The following is a 17,401-nucleotide window of genomic DNA, read 5'->3' as shown; positions in this document are numbered from 1 at the left end:
ATCTGATAAAATCTGATGACAACTGCGACTTCCAGTTGCTCAAAATGTCAAATCAAGCAATTGGTTTATATCGAAGTTATCAGTTTGGTTTCGGTTTGGACCATACTCCCCATGAATGTTAAAATTCATAACAAACACTATGTGCGAAATTTCAGCCAAATCGAAGGACCATTTTGTACGGGAGGTGTATTCCAATATGAACCGATTTGACCCATTTGCAATCCCCAACAATAAGAAGCATATAACGAGTGGATATCTTCATTCGTTCGACCGCTGTGTGATTTGCACAGAAGGATGGACAAAATGACGGACGGATATAACTACACTGACTAAGAATGTCAAGTTCATACAGTATTTGTATAATTTATGAGGTCGCAGATCAATATTCTGAGGTGTAAGAAATGGAGGGACTAGATTTTTTTAAATGTCTATTTTTTTTTTTTCATTTTTTGGTCATACATGTATACACTGAAAAAAGTGACACTTTAATTAAAGAAAAATAAACTAAATCATGGCAAAATTGGGCATAATTTGTCGCCAAAGATTTTTTTCTCCCATTTATTTTACTCAAATCATTATTGAAAGCATGCACAATTGACCATAAATCCAGTTAAAATTTACATAATGTTGAAATATCTATACTTTAGGGAAGTTAAAAGGACACCAAAGTTCAATATGTTCTTTAACCAAAATTGAAGAATGTATTTCATTTCCCATATAAACAAAAACATAAAAAAAACAGAATCTTATAAATACTGATCGTTAAGGGGGATGCGTATAAAAATGGCACTTACAAATATTAAGAAACATATATGCCTCCTTTTATTCTACTCTAACTAAAAATGGTTGTAGCAAATATTTTTTTTAACTTGCTTCTAAAACGTGACGAACCTCAAATGAGCCAGTCCTTAAAATCGATGGTTATAAGTTTCAGTAAAAGTTTCTTATATATTTTTTCCATACAAATTTTTTAGTATGCGACAGATTACAATTTAGGATGTTATGTCTCTTACCGGTAGAATTTTTAACTTAAGTCAACGTTTTTTTAACTGGTACTTGGGAAACAAATTTAGGACATTTTTATACTTAATTCAAACACCTGAACTATATGCGATTCCTTTGATTATAGAATATGATTTCCTTTTTTTAGTAAATTTTCATAACACAAGAGAAAATTTGCATAAGGTGAAACTGAGGGAAATTATTTTCTTTGTATTTTCATTTTTTCAGTGTATTTTCATTGATTAGCCTTTATTGAAAATACTTGTTTTAACACCTTAATTTTTTGTTTTTTTTGTAAAGAGGACATATGAATATGCATTTTAAGTGTATTTCAAATAAGATATGTCAACTTGAACAGGAGATATATTTACTTCAAAATAGGCAATTCCTTATTAAAAGATTGTAAAATACCCTCCTTCGAATCCCGGCCGGGCTCTGCCAATTTTTTTTATTTTCAAAGTTTTTGCCTGTTAGGGCGAAGATTAAATTTAAATTTTACAATTTTGTTTTGTTTTTTGTTTTTCTTTCGAGACGAGCTGAGTGATCTGAGATTTTTTAATTTTCTTTTTCAAATCGCAAGCATTTAAATTTATTTTGTTTCTAGCACGTATTTTCTTTTAAAACATATTGAAAATATCACCCAAAGAGGATTGAAATAAGAGAGAAATGTTTGTGCTTTCAAAATTTTACAGGAAATGTGAAGTTCATAGCTGTCAGTAAATATTTTATTTTTTTTTATTGGAAGCTCCGACTACCGAAGCCCTAAATACATGCATTACGCCATAGTTTTCTTCACGGGAAAGGTAATAATAAATATTTAGAAAATGCAAACGACGCACTGTATGACATTGAGAGCAGAATTCTTTTTGCGGAATACTCTCAGATAATTTTTATTTATCTTTAACACAAGCGCCACCAACCAGTCTATGTGTGAAGTTCAAATTCCTTATCTATATACTGCAATCACCCTGCAGTACACTTTATCAAGGTCATGAACCCCAAAGGTAACATGCCATACAAACAAAAAGTATCTCCATGTTGCCATGTGGTGTCTGTGCTTCTTTTTTTTTGTAGCACAGACATAACCCTAATGCACATACCAATATTCGGGTAAAATGTGTAGATGGCGTTAATGAGATAATTAATTATTTCAATACATTACAAAATGAAAAGACAGTAATATGAAAATGAAAAATATATTGAAATTGAAATAAACATCGTGAGCATCCAGAGGGTGGAATTGTTAACCGATTGGGTCCGTCCCCCTTCCGATACCGACAAATTACTGAGCCTATGTTTCCTTCCAGACCAACCAACACAATATGCGAAAATTTCGAGGAAATCGATTCTGCCGTTTTTCAGTCTATACGGAACAAACTAACCGAGTCCCATATATCCGTGATTGGCTAATGTGCCCATTTTGGGCATTTTGTGGGGGTGGGGTGACCTCCTATGCTTCGACATGAATTTGTATGCCAGATTCGTTATCTACTCCCGCATACGTTTCCTTTCATACCCATATTGTCCTTATCGGTCCACTTTTGATTTTTGGTGGTGTTTTTGGGGTAACGGTGGAGGGTCCGCCCCCTTTCCGTTATCAATTTTTTTTGACCATATTTGCAATTTACTGCCGAATATATATTCATGATCATCAAATAAACCTATTTTAAGGGGTTTTGTGGCTGGGGCGGCCCCCCACGTACTTGGACCAAGCTTTTATTATGAAATGCGTACTCTACTCTTAAATACCTTTCATTTGAATGCCCTACTGTCCCGATCGGTCCACTTTTATTTTTGGGTAGTACTTTTGTGGTAAGGGGAAGGGTCCGCCCCCCTCCCGATATCAAAAAATTATATAGCCTATGTTTCTTTCCAGACCAACCCACACAATCTGTCAAAATTTCAAGGAAATCGGTTCAGCCGTTTTTGAGTCTTTACGGAACAAACAAACAAACATACGAACATGCAAACAAACAAACACAAATTAAATTTTATATATAAGATGTATTTAAGAATTAGTAACAAATACGATAAACAAATTAAAAAATGTGAATTCGAGAAAGACCCATGACCCTGGATAGGCTGGATACTCTAGGCACCGACGTTCCTAACATTAAAAAAATATTCCCCCTTAATACGGTTGGCGATGGCGTAGTTGGATGTCGAATTTTTAAACTTTTCGTATTTGACTAAAACGATCGATAATTGCATTCTAAACTACATGTCGCCTGTTTGTCGAAAGAATATGGAACCTATTTCATATGTAATTTTTGTTTTATTTACCACAATATTTATTTTTCTATTATCAAACTGTCGAAGACGATTAAGTTACAGAATACCACGAAATGTGAAATTCGCCTTCGATTACGACTGCTGTCGATTTTCGCCTTCGACAACAGGAATAAGGGTGAATAATTTTTAATTGGGATCAAGTGTATATTGTGTCCCAAAAAACTATTTTTTTCACACTCATGCCCTCCAAATTTTTCCTCTAGATCTCAATAAGCAAAATACGAAATACAATAGCAACAGATTAACGATAACCCGGGCATGTGACGCAGTGTACGGTTCGTCAGAAAAATTCATCCTGATTCGGTTTAGATAAGTCTGTCACTTCGCGTACCCTTTCTGTTTTCTTTGTCCGTCTGTCGTTTTATTGCAATCATGTAGGAGATTGCCAATCATTATTTCTATAAACTCTGCCATAAACATTGCGTTAAGTCTCTTTAAAGTTTAAGCTCAATGAAAAGGGATCATTTTTCTAGTCTGAACGGCATAACAACAGCATATCATAGAGAAGTTAATAGTTAGCTGCATACTTCACGAATGTCGCCGGCATAATTCAAGGGACATTCTAACACAGAACTAAAAAAATTTTTTAAATGGCATCGGCAAGAAAATATTTGTGCCACTTTATAAAATATGCTTGCACATGGAAAAATCAAAATGAAATCCCAACAAAAATACCCGCACTTCTTTATTTGCAAATTAGCCAGTTCATTAAAAACTATTACCGAAAGCCATGCATATGATACCGCAACTTCTTTGATATTTTGAATAAAAGCCAGTGGGCATAAAAACTAAAAACGAGCAAAAATAACCTCTATTATTTAGGGAAAGTTCTTTGTAATGTCGATGGCAAAGTTAAATAAACAAAAATTTTAATAATTATAATTGATTGAGTTTAACAACCGTTACAAAATATAATAAAAACATTCGGAATTATGCATATTTATATATTCGAACAAACACATGAGAGTGAGGCTCCATAAAGAAAACAAAAGAAACTCACAGGCAACCAACCAGTTAGCCAGAAGACATGGATAACAGTAACTGAAAAAGAAACTTTTTGCTCTCTCGCTCTCTCTCTCTCCCTCGCTGAGAAGATCGAGAGAAACAGCTTTTGTTGGGTTCTATTTCATTTTTTGATTTTGTTTATTATTTTCTCTGGCCTAGAGAAGGGAGACGTGATTGGCTCACCATATCATTCGGTTCAGTTTCAGTTGCTTAGAAAACAACGGTGAGTCGACAACGTAGAGTCGGGTGTGCGGTGCTTGTGTCTTAAGTCTTTTGTTTTCACTTGAACCTTAAGTTCGTTGTTCGCGTTGCCTTGCATTGTTGTTTTTTTTTTGTGTACGTTCCGTTTGTTTTTCTTTTACATTTGCTTTGTTAACGCATCCCAGAGTCAAAGTGCGTATAATCAACTCGTTGAATATGGTGAAGTAAAATCATAACATTTTCACACTCCATATCGCTAAAGAAAAAGCACCGTTAGAGTATGAATTGAAGCAGTAGACATACTTGCATACCTACATACAACTCAATTGCCAAATGATTTTAAATTAATTTGTACTCTTGATAAGACCACAAGTTTTGTTGGTGTCTTTCTGATTGTGTGACTACCTACGAAAACGAAACAAAACCAGCAACAACAACAACAACAGAAATAGTAATAAAAACAAATAAAGATAATCTGCATAAAAAATTGCAATGTGTAAACTACGAAAATCGTTGTACGTCTGTGACTGACGCCTCAAAGTAAAATGAAATGTGGAAAAAAGTTCAACAAACAAATTTCGCTTTTATTGAAACCCGTTACACATAAAATAACAAAATCACTTAATTGCTGGCTCGCAAACCAACTAAGGAACAAATAAACGAAAGTAGTTTTGCTTCTGTAACACTAAAGAAAGAAAGAAGTAGAAAACAATAAATTAGCCTACTCGTAAATGGTTGACGCCAAAACAAGTTCTAACATTTATTGCAAAGCAAATAGCACCGCGGATCACACGAACGAAACCCTAGAGCAACGCGTTCTTGTTTGGATAAAAATTAATGTTTGTTTTTGGCTTTGGAATGGATATTTAGCTTTTAGGTGTGAGAAAAAATACAGAAACAACACTGTCATTGTTTGATACAAGTATCATCAAAAATAAAATCTCTAGTCTACGCTTTTGGGTTTTGTATAATTTTTTTTTGGTTTTTAATAAAACTTGGTGGCTTGGGTATTTCTGAGATTGTCGTGCGAATGCATGACGTCGTACGGGGTGATTTCAGCAGCGATACCGTGTCGATGACTAAAACTGAAAATATTTCTTTGTGGCGTTTCAGCAGCAGCAGCAGCAACAGTGACAACATGCTTTTTACGTTTTCAATTATGGTGCTTGTCGTCGACTTTTGGAGTGTTCTGTAATACGTTTTCTACTACGTCGTGCTTCTTGCCAATAAAGCTGCCCATGCAAGCAATCTCTTGGCTAATATCGAAGTAACTCAATTGGAACTCTTCCTGATTTGCCACATGAAATACTGAAGAAATTGCTTTTAACATAAAAACTCCGACAAAGTGAAAGGTAATTTGTTACAGACGAAAAAAAAGCCAAACTAATTTGCATTAAAACAAACATGCATTCACACATTTTTCAAAATTTCATAGTAAATCCATTTAATCTGTATTTCTTTGTGAAGAAGGAAAGCCCTAAAAAAATAATAATAATCAGTTGCATGTCTTGACATGGCCTTAAACCCGATTTTTATTTTATTTTTTTTTTTTTTTTTTGTTTTTTTTTTACACACCCATCTTCAACGCCTTGCTTGGTGGAGGGATTGTTATAACAAATCTTTGGCTGACAGACAGTGTGGCAAAATAAAAACTTCAGCTGATATTTCATTGTTTGTGATTATGGAAATGATATGGAAGATTCCAGGGATTGCCATAATAATGGGGATCTCAGTCAAGCCATGGGATGCAGTTTTTTTGTAAAGTTTTCTTTGAAACAAACAAAGAGGTCGCAATATAAAGTCGAAACAGTTTGTTTGCCTTTTGTTGCTCTTGAAAAAATGTATTCAGCCTATTTATTCGGGCATTTCACAACTTGTCATCGACTAATTGTTACAACAAGTTTCGATGACAATGGGACTAGCTATATAAATTTCCAACATTCAAATAGTTGCATAATTCAACCATTCCAATACCGTTATATTGAGATGGTTTAGAAAATAAATATTTTTATATGACTTCAATTAGGTGCGAACGTAGATGGTAGATGGATGGTAGAAAATTAACTTTCGATATATAAAAGTTGTGTAAGTTATTGATTGTGTAGCTCAAACAAATGAGCAAAGGTAGATTAAAAAGTAATGGAGTTAAGAATGAAGAGGCAAACTGCAACGACTGGAATGTAAACGTATCAATTAAGATTAACTGACCCATTAATTATGATTCTGGGGCCACCGTAGCTCAGAGGTTAGCATGTCATTCTTTGACAATGAACGCGTAGGTTCAAATCCCGTCTATAACACCAGAAAACATTTGTAGCGGTGGTTATCCTCCCTAGAGCTGGGGACACTTGTGATTTATTTACCATGGGTAATCAGTATCGGTCCATGTTCCATTATGACCTCCATATTTAGGTTTTTAAAGATTTTGATGCTTTTTCCATCATCAGTGGATACAACTGCTTCTTTGCTAAAACTTGTTTATATTGATCCATGTTAGCTCTTTTCCTATCGGTGTAGAATTAATGTGATATTTCGGTTCTCAGGCTATTGGACACATTTTTGCAGAAAACTTTCGACATCTGTTGTTTTGTATAGCGATACATACACCTGCCCATCGGTGCCAACCCATCAGCACCTGCTGTCTTATTCTCCTTCGGCCTGAATGCACTAATATTGTCATATTCTGGCTAGACCAGGGAAGTTCTTGAACTAGAGAAATTACAATGATCATAAATCACAAACAGTCAGATGCGTAAAGCTTAAAAGTGTTGCCTTCGGTCTTAAACATCTTACCTGGCAACTCATCGGCTCCTTCTGCCTTATTGTTTTTCTGCCGGGATACACTCATTTAAAACTCGTTCTGACTGCATCGTACGCACTAAATCGCCCTCCCTTTCGTCGTATAGGGCATTATAACTTTGTGCATTTGTTTATTACATCTTGAAGGAAGAGAGGTGGATCCATGGATAAGTACGCTGATCGATTCAGAAACTGAGCAAGAGCATTTATCAACCGATCCTTTCAAAATTTTGCACAATCTCATCTCAATGCCTTCCACTAAACCGACTTCTTCTATGACTTGGTTGAAATAGGTTTAAATTTGGATATATGTATGTAAAGGGTGATTTTTTAAAAGCTATAGGAAAGTTTTTCAAAAAAAAAAACATAAAATTCGGAAAAATGCATAAAATCTTTATTGAGATCGATAGTACGGTACATATAATGTAATGTTTGAAAGTTATTTTATGCGAATGTTGACCGTGACTGGGCCTCAAAAGGTCCATCCGCTTAGTGCAATTTTGGCATACTCATTCCACCATTTCGGCCGGTATCTTACGAATAAATTCTTCAGTATTGCCTTCCAATGCGTAAATTGAAGCGGGCTTGTCTGTATAGACATGAGCTTTAACATAGCCCCACAAAAATAGTCTAAAGGCGTTAAATCGCACGGCATATTGACCCGTTCAGAACGTGAAATAAAATGTTCACAGAACTCGCCTCTCAATAGGCACATTGTTGCTCGCGCTGTGTGGCATGTGGCACCCTCTTGTTAAAACCACATATCCTGCAAGTCAAGCTCTTGCATTTCGGTCAAAAAAAGTTTAATATCATCTTACGATAGCGCCCACAATTCACAGTTACCTTACAATTCGCATCATCTTTAAAGAAGTACGTTCCAATGATGCCATCAGCCCATAAACCCCACCAAACTGTGACTTTTTCTGTATGCATTGGCAGCTCTTGCATTGCTTCTGGCTGATCTTCACTCCAAAATCCACAATTCTGCTTATTTACGTTCCCATTTAGTCAAAAATTAGCTTCTTCGATGGAATGATAGAAAAGCGCGATGAACTTTCTTAAAAGAGCAGGCATTTTGATAATAAAATTCAATAATTTGCAAGCGTTGCTCGTTCGTAAGACGATTCATGCTTAAATTATAGACCAAACTGAAGATGTTTGACAGTGAAACAAAACACTAAACGTGCGTGAGCTGCTTAAACCAGTGTTGCCAAAAAAATAATAGCTAAAAAATCATCCTTTAGGGCCCATATATAAATTTCACATATAGGATTCCCTTATTACTTTTGAGATTGTTGGTAAAAAGAAATCGGTTCGAATTTAGATATATCTGTCATATGTATGTTTGTCTGTATGCCTTGATTTCAGCTTATAAAACCGTAGTCACCATAATTGTAGACGGATTTGCCAGAACTTTGAAACGTTTGTATATTTTCTTACATATTTGTAACCTAAGCCGAAACCGGTACAGATTTGGATACTTTGTTTATTAAATTATCCGAATTTTCCGAACGCCCTAATTCAAGATGACACCTCTGGTATAGCATTTTAACCAAATTTATAGGCTAAATACTTATTTTCTGCAACTAACGATAATGCCATAGAACTACCCTCCACAACTTTTGAGCACTTTCACATTTTTGAAACACTCATTTCATTTCGATGCACTGTGCCAAAAAAATACAGCACTTCATGTTATTACATTTTAATTTCAATTCAACAAGAGTATTGTCATAATTATCATAACAATTATGCACCACGCAGACATGAATATGAGCTACTCGAGGAGTTTATTGGCTTTTCGCGGTTTTTGCGCGAAACCAGTGAATAATAATTGACTCGCACCAAATTCATCATATTCAGTTTTTTTTTTTTTGTTTTCACAACCCAATGAATATTTTAAACTTCACCCATCATCATCATAATCACAGAGACATCATTTTTGCCGTCTTCAATGCTAGAAACACTCCTTCCTGCATGAGAGCAACATTACTGCCCACATGCAGTAAACAATGCAAAACAACATCCCACGGAAAATCTGTTTTTGAAGAGATCTTTGAAAAAAATACATTTAAAATTGTTTAGAGTTGTGCATTAAAATTTATAGAATTATTTGCTTTCGTTTTTTTAATAAATTCTAGATGAAACGCAAAACCATGCATTTATGCGGCTAAACATTGATCGAATGATTTTAAGATCACTCAAATAAGGCCAATGTGCGCAAAATGGGTGTGTTTATGAACACTGTCATCAGTGACATGCCTTTTTTGGTACATACCGATGTAGGAGCTTAGCAACGAAAAACTATGTCATTTTCGGCAGTTTTGAGGGTTATAATGGTTTAAACTATGAAGCTGAAAATGTTTTATATCGGGGTTTTCAATAGGAGCGCTACAAAAGTTGTTTTTTAAATTAAAAAAACCCGGTTGTGGATATCAATAAAATTCTTTATTTCTGTGAAAGTGCGTCCGATGCCTTTATATATGGAACCCGATTTCTTTTGCATGGCCTCCAGGGGCACGCTTGCAGAAGTCCAGAGGATGGCTTATTGGCATAGACTATAGGCTTGACGTAGCCCCAAACAACGTCTAACAACGTCTAATCGTAAAACCGAGACGCCCAATCGAGTGGACCATTTTTTTGAGATAACATGTTCTCCAAACTTAGTTTCCAAAAAATTAATTGTGACATTCGATGTGTGGCTTGTGGTGCCTTCCTGTTGGAACCACATGTCCTCCAAGTCCATATAATCCAATTGGGGCCAAAAATATTCTGTTATCATTGAACGGTAGCGATTCCCATTCACCGTGATGCGCCAGTCTTGATCATCAGGGAAGAAGTACGGCCCAATGATGCCGTCGGCCCATAAACCGCACCAAACCGTAATATTTTCGGGATGCAATGATGACTTATGGAGTACGTGTGAATTGCTGTCTGACCAAACGGCATATTTTGATTATTGGCGAAGCCATTCAGCCAGAAATGAGCCTCATCGCTGAAGATGATTTTTCGATGAAAATCCGAATCTTTTTCTAGTTGTTGCTCAGCCCAATTCACGAACATGCGACGCTTCCGGCGGAAATGACAAACCCTACTGAGAGAAATGTCAAAAGAGTGGCAAAAATATGGCGTCGTTTGCAGTCCCTATCGGCCAACTTCTATAGCGTCGCAGTTTAAAACCCCTTTATAAAAAGATTTGTAAACCCTCAAAATATGGCTTGCCACCCCATAGAGTATACTATATATTCTTCATCATCGATCTAGCTATGTCCGTCCATCCACCTACTTGCAATTTTGCACAGCTACTTTTTATTTATTCGGCCCGGCCGAGCTTAGCACGTTTTTAATTTTGTTCTTTCTTCTAATAACCAATATGAGCCAATATGAGGTAGTTAAAGGTAAATATGGGCCAATATGAGCCTTGATGATTTCATAGAAAATTAAAACACTCTTTTTAAACTTAATGTTTGTGTTGTTTATCAAAACCATTTTAAATAAAGGATATTTATTTTGTTTTTCCTCATCAAAGAAGGCGAAGAAACCATTTATAGGAGTAAGTTTTTAAGTTTTTTATAAAATGTTCTTGCAGTTGTAAAACGTTTTCTTTCTCTGTACCCTTTATATACATAGCACATAAATTGTACGATTTATGAGGCAACAAATGACCACCGCATATACGAATCATATTTTGGTGTTAACCGTTTATTTTCATTTCCTTTCCAGTATGCGGTCACTAATCAATTTTGTACAAAACAAACTCATGAACATTTACTGTTTTCAAAAATATTTTCTCAAATTGGTCATTCGTCACACTGTCCAGAGTGTGTCGGAGCAATTAAATTGCAATTGCATATTTGCTGTAAGCATGCATACATGCATGTAAGACCTACAAATCAAACATACGACACAAGCGTTTATTTGGTAAGGCTTTACATTGAAGTGAGTGATATGAAGATACACTACAAAATTGTGTCTTAAGTCTTTCGTTTGATAGCACAGCACAGCTTTCGTTTAAAAGAAGATTACCTTCAAGTATGTGTCTTAAGTCTTTTATACCATACATGCAGGCATGTGTTTTAAGTCTTTCATATAAATGTACAACACCAATTTGGATAAATGAAAATAAGTCTCAAGTAGTTATATTAAGTTTTTTATATCTTTAAACTACATTTTGTTGGTGAAAGAATAATTCTTGAAAAAAAATGTTTTTTTAAGATGTTAAAGTTTTTGTATTAATTTAAAATGCCCCAAACTCAGGAAAGACGAAAAACTTATGGCATAGAACACTTAAATTTTGGGTATAAATAGGAAAATTTTGTTGGAAACTCTCAAATGTTATATCTAGTCATCGGCGTAAATGAAATCCTGTGCATTCTTGCTTTGGTAATGGGAAAGGTCGTTCGTTTTGTGCAAACGGCGTCCGTTTGAGAATGCAACACTACAACGAGCGTACGCTCTACATAAGATTTGGGATAAACGCGGCCACCATGTTGCGAAAATCTTTCGAGCTTTGACACCCTCAAAATCAAGAAGGATTTAAGATTTTAAAGGATTTAGGTTCATTGCATAACCTTGTGAAAAAATAATAAATAGCCGTACAACAAAGCTTATGCCTACATACACTTGCTGTGTTTTAATTTAGCACTGGATAGACAAGCCGTCATGAACAGCAATAAAACGCAAAAAATGTTTCCAGTGCAAGTCTGTTTATTTGCCATGAGATGGCAAAGCCATAAAAAAGTGAAAATATTTTTTAAAATTTTTCAAATTATATATACTAAGATTTGTACATGCAATTTTATAAATAATTGGTTTTAATTTTATTATGCCATTCACAATAGAGGTATTTTTGCAGGTGGCCACGCTTATTTATGAAAAACATAACATGGCAATTCTGACGGCAGATGTTCTGCATAAGCCTGCACTGGTAACTTATCCAGAACTTCGTTGTCCTCGATAGATGTCATTTTCATACAAATTTCATTGCACTGCACTATATAGTACTAACATAAAACACAGCTACTATAGAACGAACACCTACATTATTTTATTTGCATTTTTCTTTTTTTACCAAAAATTTAATTTTCGTCAACGCATGCCAAATGCTATATCCTCTACAAAATTCAAAATGCAAATTCGCGCATGAACATTCCGTTAAGGAACAGTGACAAACATTCCACTCATTAATAAGGAAATCTGAAAGGCGTCGCGGCACCTCTTTGAGGAGAATTTTTTAAATGGCTTCTATGTATGACATAGGACCTCATAAACGTCGCCAGCATTAGGAGGGGATAATCACAGCTGGAAAATTGACTGATGTTCTCCCCAGGATTCGAACGCAGCCGTTCGGCGTCATAGTTGGACATGCTAACGTCTGCGTATTTCGTATTTAGGAATTTCGTGGTGTAAGCCAACATAGAGAATTCACCTTCAAAAATTTTGTTCACCATTTTTGCCTGCACAGCTTAATAATTTTTGTTGATTAATTTAAGTTTGGCTCTAGCTTGATATTAACTGCACCCGTTTTATTTCTCTGCATCTACACCCTCGTTATATTGGGTTGCCCAAAAAGTAATTGCGGATTTTTCATATAGTCGGCGCTGACAAATTTTTTAACAGCGTGTGACTCTGTAATTGCATTCTTTCTTCTGTCAGTTATCAGCTGTTACTTTTAGCTTGCTTTAGAAAAAAGTGTAAAAAAGTATATTTGATTTAAGTTCATTCTAAGTTTTATTAAAAATGCATTTACTTTCTTTTAAAAAATCCGCAATTACTTTTTGGGCAACTCAATAGTATACTTTAAGACTATTCGGGCAGCTGTGTTAAACAATTTGGTCATTTATACGGATTGTAAGAATGGATAAATTTAACCTCACTACGTACCATCAATGAATACTAAAGGAATCTTGTTCAGGGGTCTTCATGGTAAATAAATGCCATAAATCAGGCTTGTGACTTGTTAATTATCATCCATTACATAATCCAATGCAGACATCACTACCAATTTACTGAATTTGATGGGGTGTATAAATGATTCAAACTAGTCACAAATTTTTTAATCAAATGATTTTGGCACTATCTAAGTAGCTGTTAATATCACAAATCTACAAACAATCTAATACTTCCGTTAAGTTTGTTGTTGTATTGTTTGCAATACATCGATTGTTGCAATACATACATCGACCACATATACACACATACATACACGACATATGCTTACCAAACATTAATTCAGACACCGGATATGTGCACCTTTAATAAAAAAAAAGTCAGAGTCAAAATGTGAGTACCAGTTTAGAATAAGGCCCAAAGTACAAAGTTTCATTCGTAGTAGACGTGTGTCGTTAGTATTTAAATAAAGTGAACACTAAATGGAGAACCCCCCATCATTTTGTTGTTACAACATAAATGGCCAAAGCTCTTTTGCTCAATACACAATTATTGCTTATGCTGGATTATTAAAAGTTTTTTCCCTATTATGGATAATCAGAATTATCATATCCAACTCAATGGAGTTTTCAAGTATCGCTCGGTGTATATTCCATCAAGTGTCTGTGTGTGTAAATATGTCTGATGCATGTATGTGTGTATCTTTATTCATATGCAAAACAAGAAAGTTATGGTCTTAACAAAGACTCTGCTTTTAGTTTGCGTTTTTTTCATTGTTAGGATGGCTGGCTTTCTTTCAATTGAATTGAAATCTAAGAACAGTTATGTTGTTTTTATACCCTCCACCTTAGGATGGGGGTATACTTATTTGCATATTTCGTTTGTAACACTTCGAAAGGTATGCGTCTAAGACCCTATGAACAATTTATATTCTTGATCGTCATGACGTTTTAAGTCGATCTAGCATGATAACTTTCGAAGAAGAAAGGTAGGCACGTGAAATTTTGCACATATGCTTGCTTCTTATTAATGTAGGTCGGTTGGAATTGTAAATGGTCCAACTTGGTCCACGTTTAGGTATAGCTTCCTTATAAACCGATCTCCCATATATACTTCTTGAGCCTCACAATTCCTATCCGATTTGGCTGAAATTTTGCACGATAAATTTTCCTATTAACTCCAATATAGCTAGTGTGGTTCCAATCAATCCAAAACCTGATATAGCATCCCTATAAACCGATTTCCCGAATATACTTCTTGAGCCTCTAGAGGGGGCAATTTCTATCCAATATAGCTAGTGTGGTTCCAATCAATCCAAAACCTGATATAGCATCCCTATTAACCGATTTCCCGAATATACTTCTTGAGCCTCTAGAGTGGGCAATTTCTATCCGATTGGGCTGAAACTTTGTACGAGGACTTTTTCAGTGACCTCCAGCAAATGTACAAAGTTTCAAACGGTTCATAACTTGATATTGGAATATGAAGTGTGGTTTCAATCGGTACAAAACATGGAATAGATCCATGTAAGCCAATCTCCTGAATACACTTCTTGAGCCTCTAGAGGGCACAATTCTTATCCAATTTGTCTGAAATTTTGAACGATGACTTTTCCTAGTACCTCCAACAGAGCTACTAAGCTACAAGTTATATAGCTCCCATGTAAACCGATCTCCCGAACATACTTCTTGAAGGGCCAATTCTTATCCATGCTTTTAAAAAATCCATGGGGATTTCTTGTTAGGACCTCCCATTATCCTTTTTTTAGTTTCTGCCTATAAATAGAATTCTTTCAAAGAACTTGTTTTGCCCTGAGGAGATACCGGGCAAAGAACTTGACAAATGCGATTCATGATGGAGAGTATATAAGGTTCGGTCCTGCCGAACTTATCATGTTTTTTCCTGCACTCTTCACTCATTTCTTTGCGCTTTTTTGGATTTTTTTCAATTTTTTTTCGGCCACATATCCGTGTATTGATACCATAACCATGGCTTAGTGTGTAGCCGCATTAGCAGCGCCCACTTGACCAAGTGTGAGTACGAATACGATAGTGGTCATTTAAATTAAGAAGAGGTGTTGCTAGCACCAGATAATAAGCGTTTAATGTTTAAAGCACTAGTTTAGATGTTTTGTAATTAAATAATGGTTGGGAAAATACAAATATCGCAATATTTGAGAGGAATTTTGGTGACTATCTGAATAATTTGATGACTATCTGAATAATGCAATTGATTAGGGTGATGAGTCGTAAAGTAAATTTTGAGATGTGAGGGAAAAGTAGCATTCGTGAGTGAATTTCGAACCACGTTATTGTTGGTGTCAAAAATTGTGGTTATTATTTTAATTTTTTCACTTGGCTTTCATATCTCTGATAGTGTAGATGTCACTGCAAAAGAATTTTTCATGGGTTTTTATAAATATGAGGATTTGTAAGAGAAAATATCGGAGCGAGTCTATGGTGTGTCTTAAGACGTTTGACTTGTCTTACGTATTTTTTTTGCCCACCACCGAAGGATGGAGGTATATTCATATTACGCCTGTGTCTAGTAATCACGCTACAATCTTTAAAGATAAATATATTCAGCTGAAATTTCACCTAGATAATTTGTTTATAAGGTCGAAAGTATGCTATATCGGTTAATATTGTATATGGCCCCCATATAGACGGATCTTCCGATTTCAGGTCTTAGGCTCAAAACAGCCTCGTTTATTACAGTGAGTTGTGTTAAGACACCTCATATCCCAATATTTACAGTCCTAAACCTCTATAAGGCCTATTTATAAACCGATTTCGTAGAAATTTGGAACAGTGAGTTGTGTTAGACTCCTCGACGTTCGTGGAGTGTTCAGATTAGATCAGACCTTATTTCGTTATATCTGCCATGGCTTCATAAATAGGGATTTTTTATCGGATTTAAACGAAATGTTGTTAATATATAATGTTATCCATGCTCCATACGCCACTTCATTGATTTTGAGATTAACAACTTACTCTAGTGGGAATGCTTGTAAAGCACCATGATCCATTTGACATCTCCTGCTGATGATTTTTCTTGGTCGTAAAAGAAATCGCGATACAGGAAACCAGTCAAATGCTTCTAGCAACAAAACACTTTTTGCTGACTTTTAAATTTTTAGCTATACTATTCTTTGAATAGAAAGCATTATACAATGGTCCAAAGCAGGACAATATCCTGCAATGGAATCTCATTAACGAATTTAAAGTTTGCAAAAGCATTCTAATAGGGCATATTTACACTTCAATATCTCGAAAACTAAATACGATACATTTTGAAAGGACGTGTCTTAACTTCCGAAAAAAAACCAATCCTAACTCAAAGAACTCGAAAATGGAGAATGGAACAAGGTAGCATTAAGCCGACGATATGTAACCGATGGTAGTGGGTAGCCGTAACGTAAGATATGGCCCATAGTAATCCCGAAAGACATACATCAATAAGAAGTACGAGTATAGCAAAATTTAGAGTGGAAAGCTTCATTCATTCGACCGGTATCATGATTTCGACTAAATCGACTAAGTTTGTCAAGACCATAAGGAATATAAAATAAACAAATATTGCCCATGAACCAGGATTCACCAATAGAAGGTTAGGTCACATTCGAAAACATAAAGTGAATAGGCCCCATAACATCATTGAGGATGTCAAATGTGCTGATTGGAAATGTCATCAAATGTCAGTAGATTTTTGTTTCTTTTATTCTCTCCTTCTTTCTCTGAAAAAAACTATCTGTTTTGTTATTTGCTGAAGTGGCGATCTTCGTCAAGCTCCATGTAAGCAATTGGTTATTTAAAGGCGCCAATAGCTCGCTTTGTCATATCGAGTATCACAGGCACTCAGTATTTAAACAAGAATAGGCCGCCCGGCATCTCACTGAGACTCTCCATTCGATATCACTGATTGCGCGAGACTGCAACCTGTGGAAGCGCCCAGTTGAGCTTCTCGTAATGACGATGAGCACCACACAATCGTAGATTAGAGTTCCAATCCGTGTGCTGCTCATGGTCATCCCGTACCAGAATTGGTTTTGTTACTGCCTTCAATGCTGTTGAAATTGCCACATGTGAATCTTTTTGGAAGTTATATTGATGGTTGGTTTGTGTTTCGATCTCGGTAATTCCTTTTCCATTGCAAAAATCTCATCATTGAGATGGTCTCGAAAGAGACACAAACAACAAAAATTTTTTATATT

The 17,401-nt window shown here is 35.4% G+C and overlaps 1 protein-coding gene across 6 annotated transcripts in view; it reads left to right on the top strand.

Moving 5' to 3' along the window:
- Positions 1–4,528: 4,528 nt before the first annotated feature.
- Positions 4,529–17,401, top strand: part of LOC106088431 (uncharacterized) — a 28,571-nt gene continuing 15,698 nt past the window's right edge. For 3 of the 6 annotated variants that reach the window (XM_013253953.2, XM_013253952.2, XM_013253951.2), the window contains exons 1-2: positions 4,529–4,692; positions 5,614–5,852. The gene's annotated coding sequence lies outside the window, so the exon portion shown is untranslated. The other 3 variants (XM_059370055.1, XM_013253950.2, XM_013253949.2) reach the window with 3 other exon arrangements.

Source organism: Stomoxys calcitrans, chromosome 5, assembly GCF_963082655.1.
Source record: "Stomoxys calcitrans chromosome 5, idStoCalc2.1, whole genome shotgun sequence".
Lineage (NCBI taxonomy): Eukaryota > Metazoa > Arthropoda > Insecta > Diptera > Muscidae > Stomoxys > Stomoxys calcitrans.
This window is presented reverse-complemented; position numbering and strand designations above follow the sequence as displayed.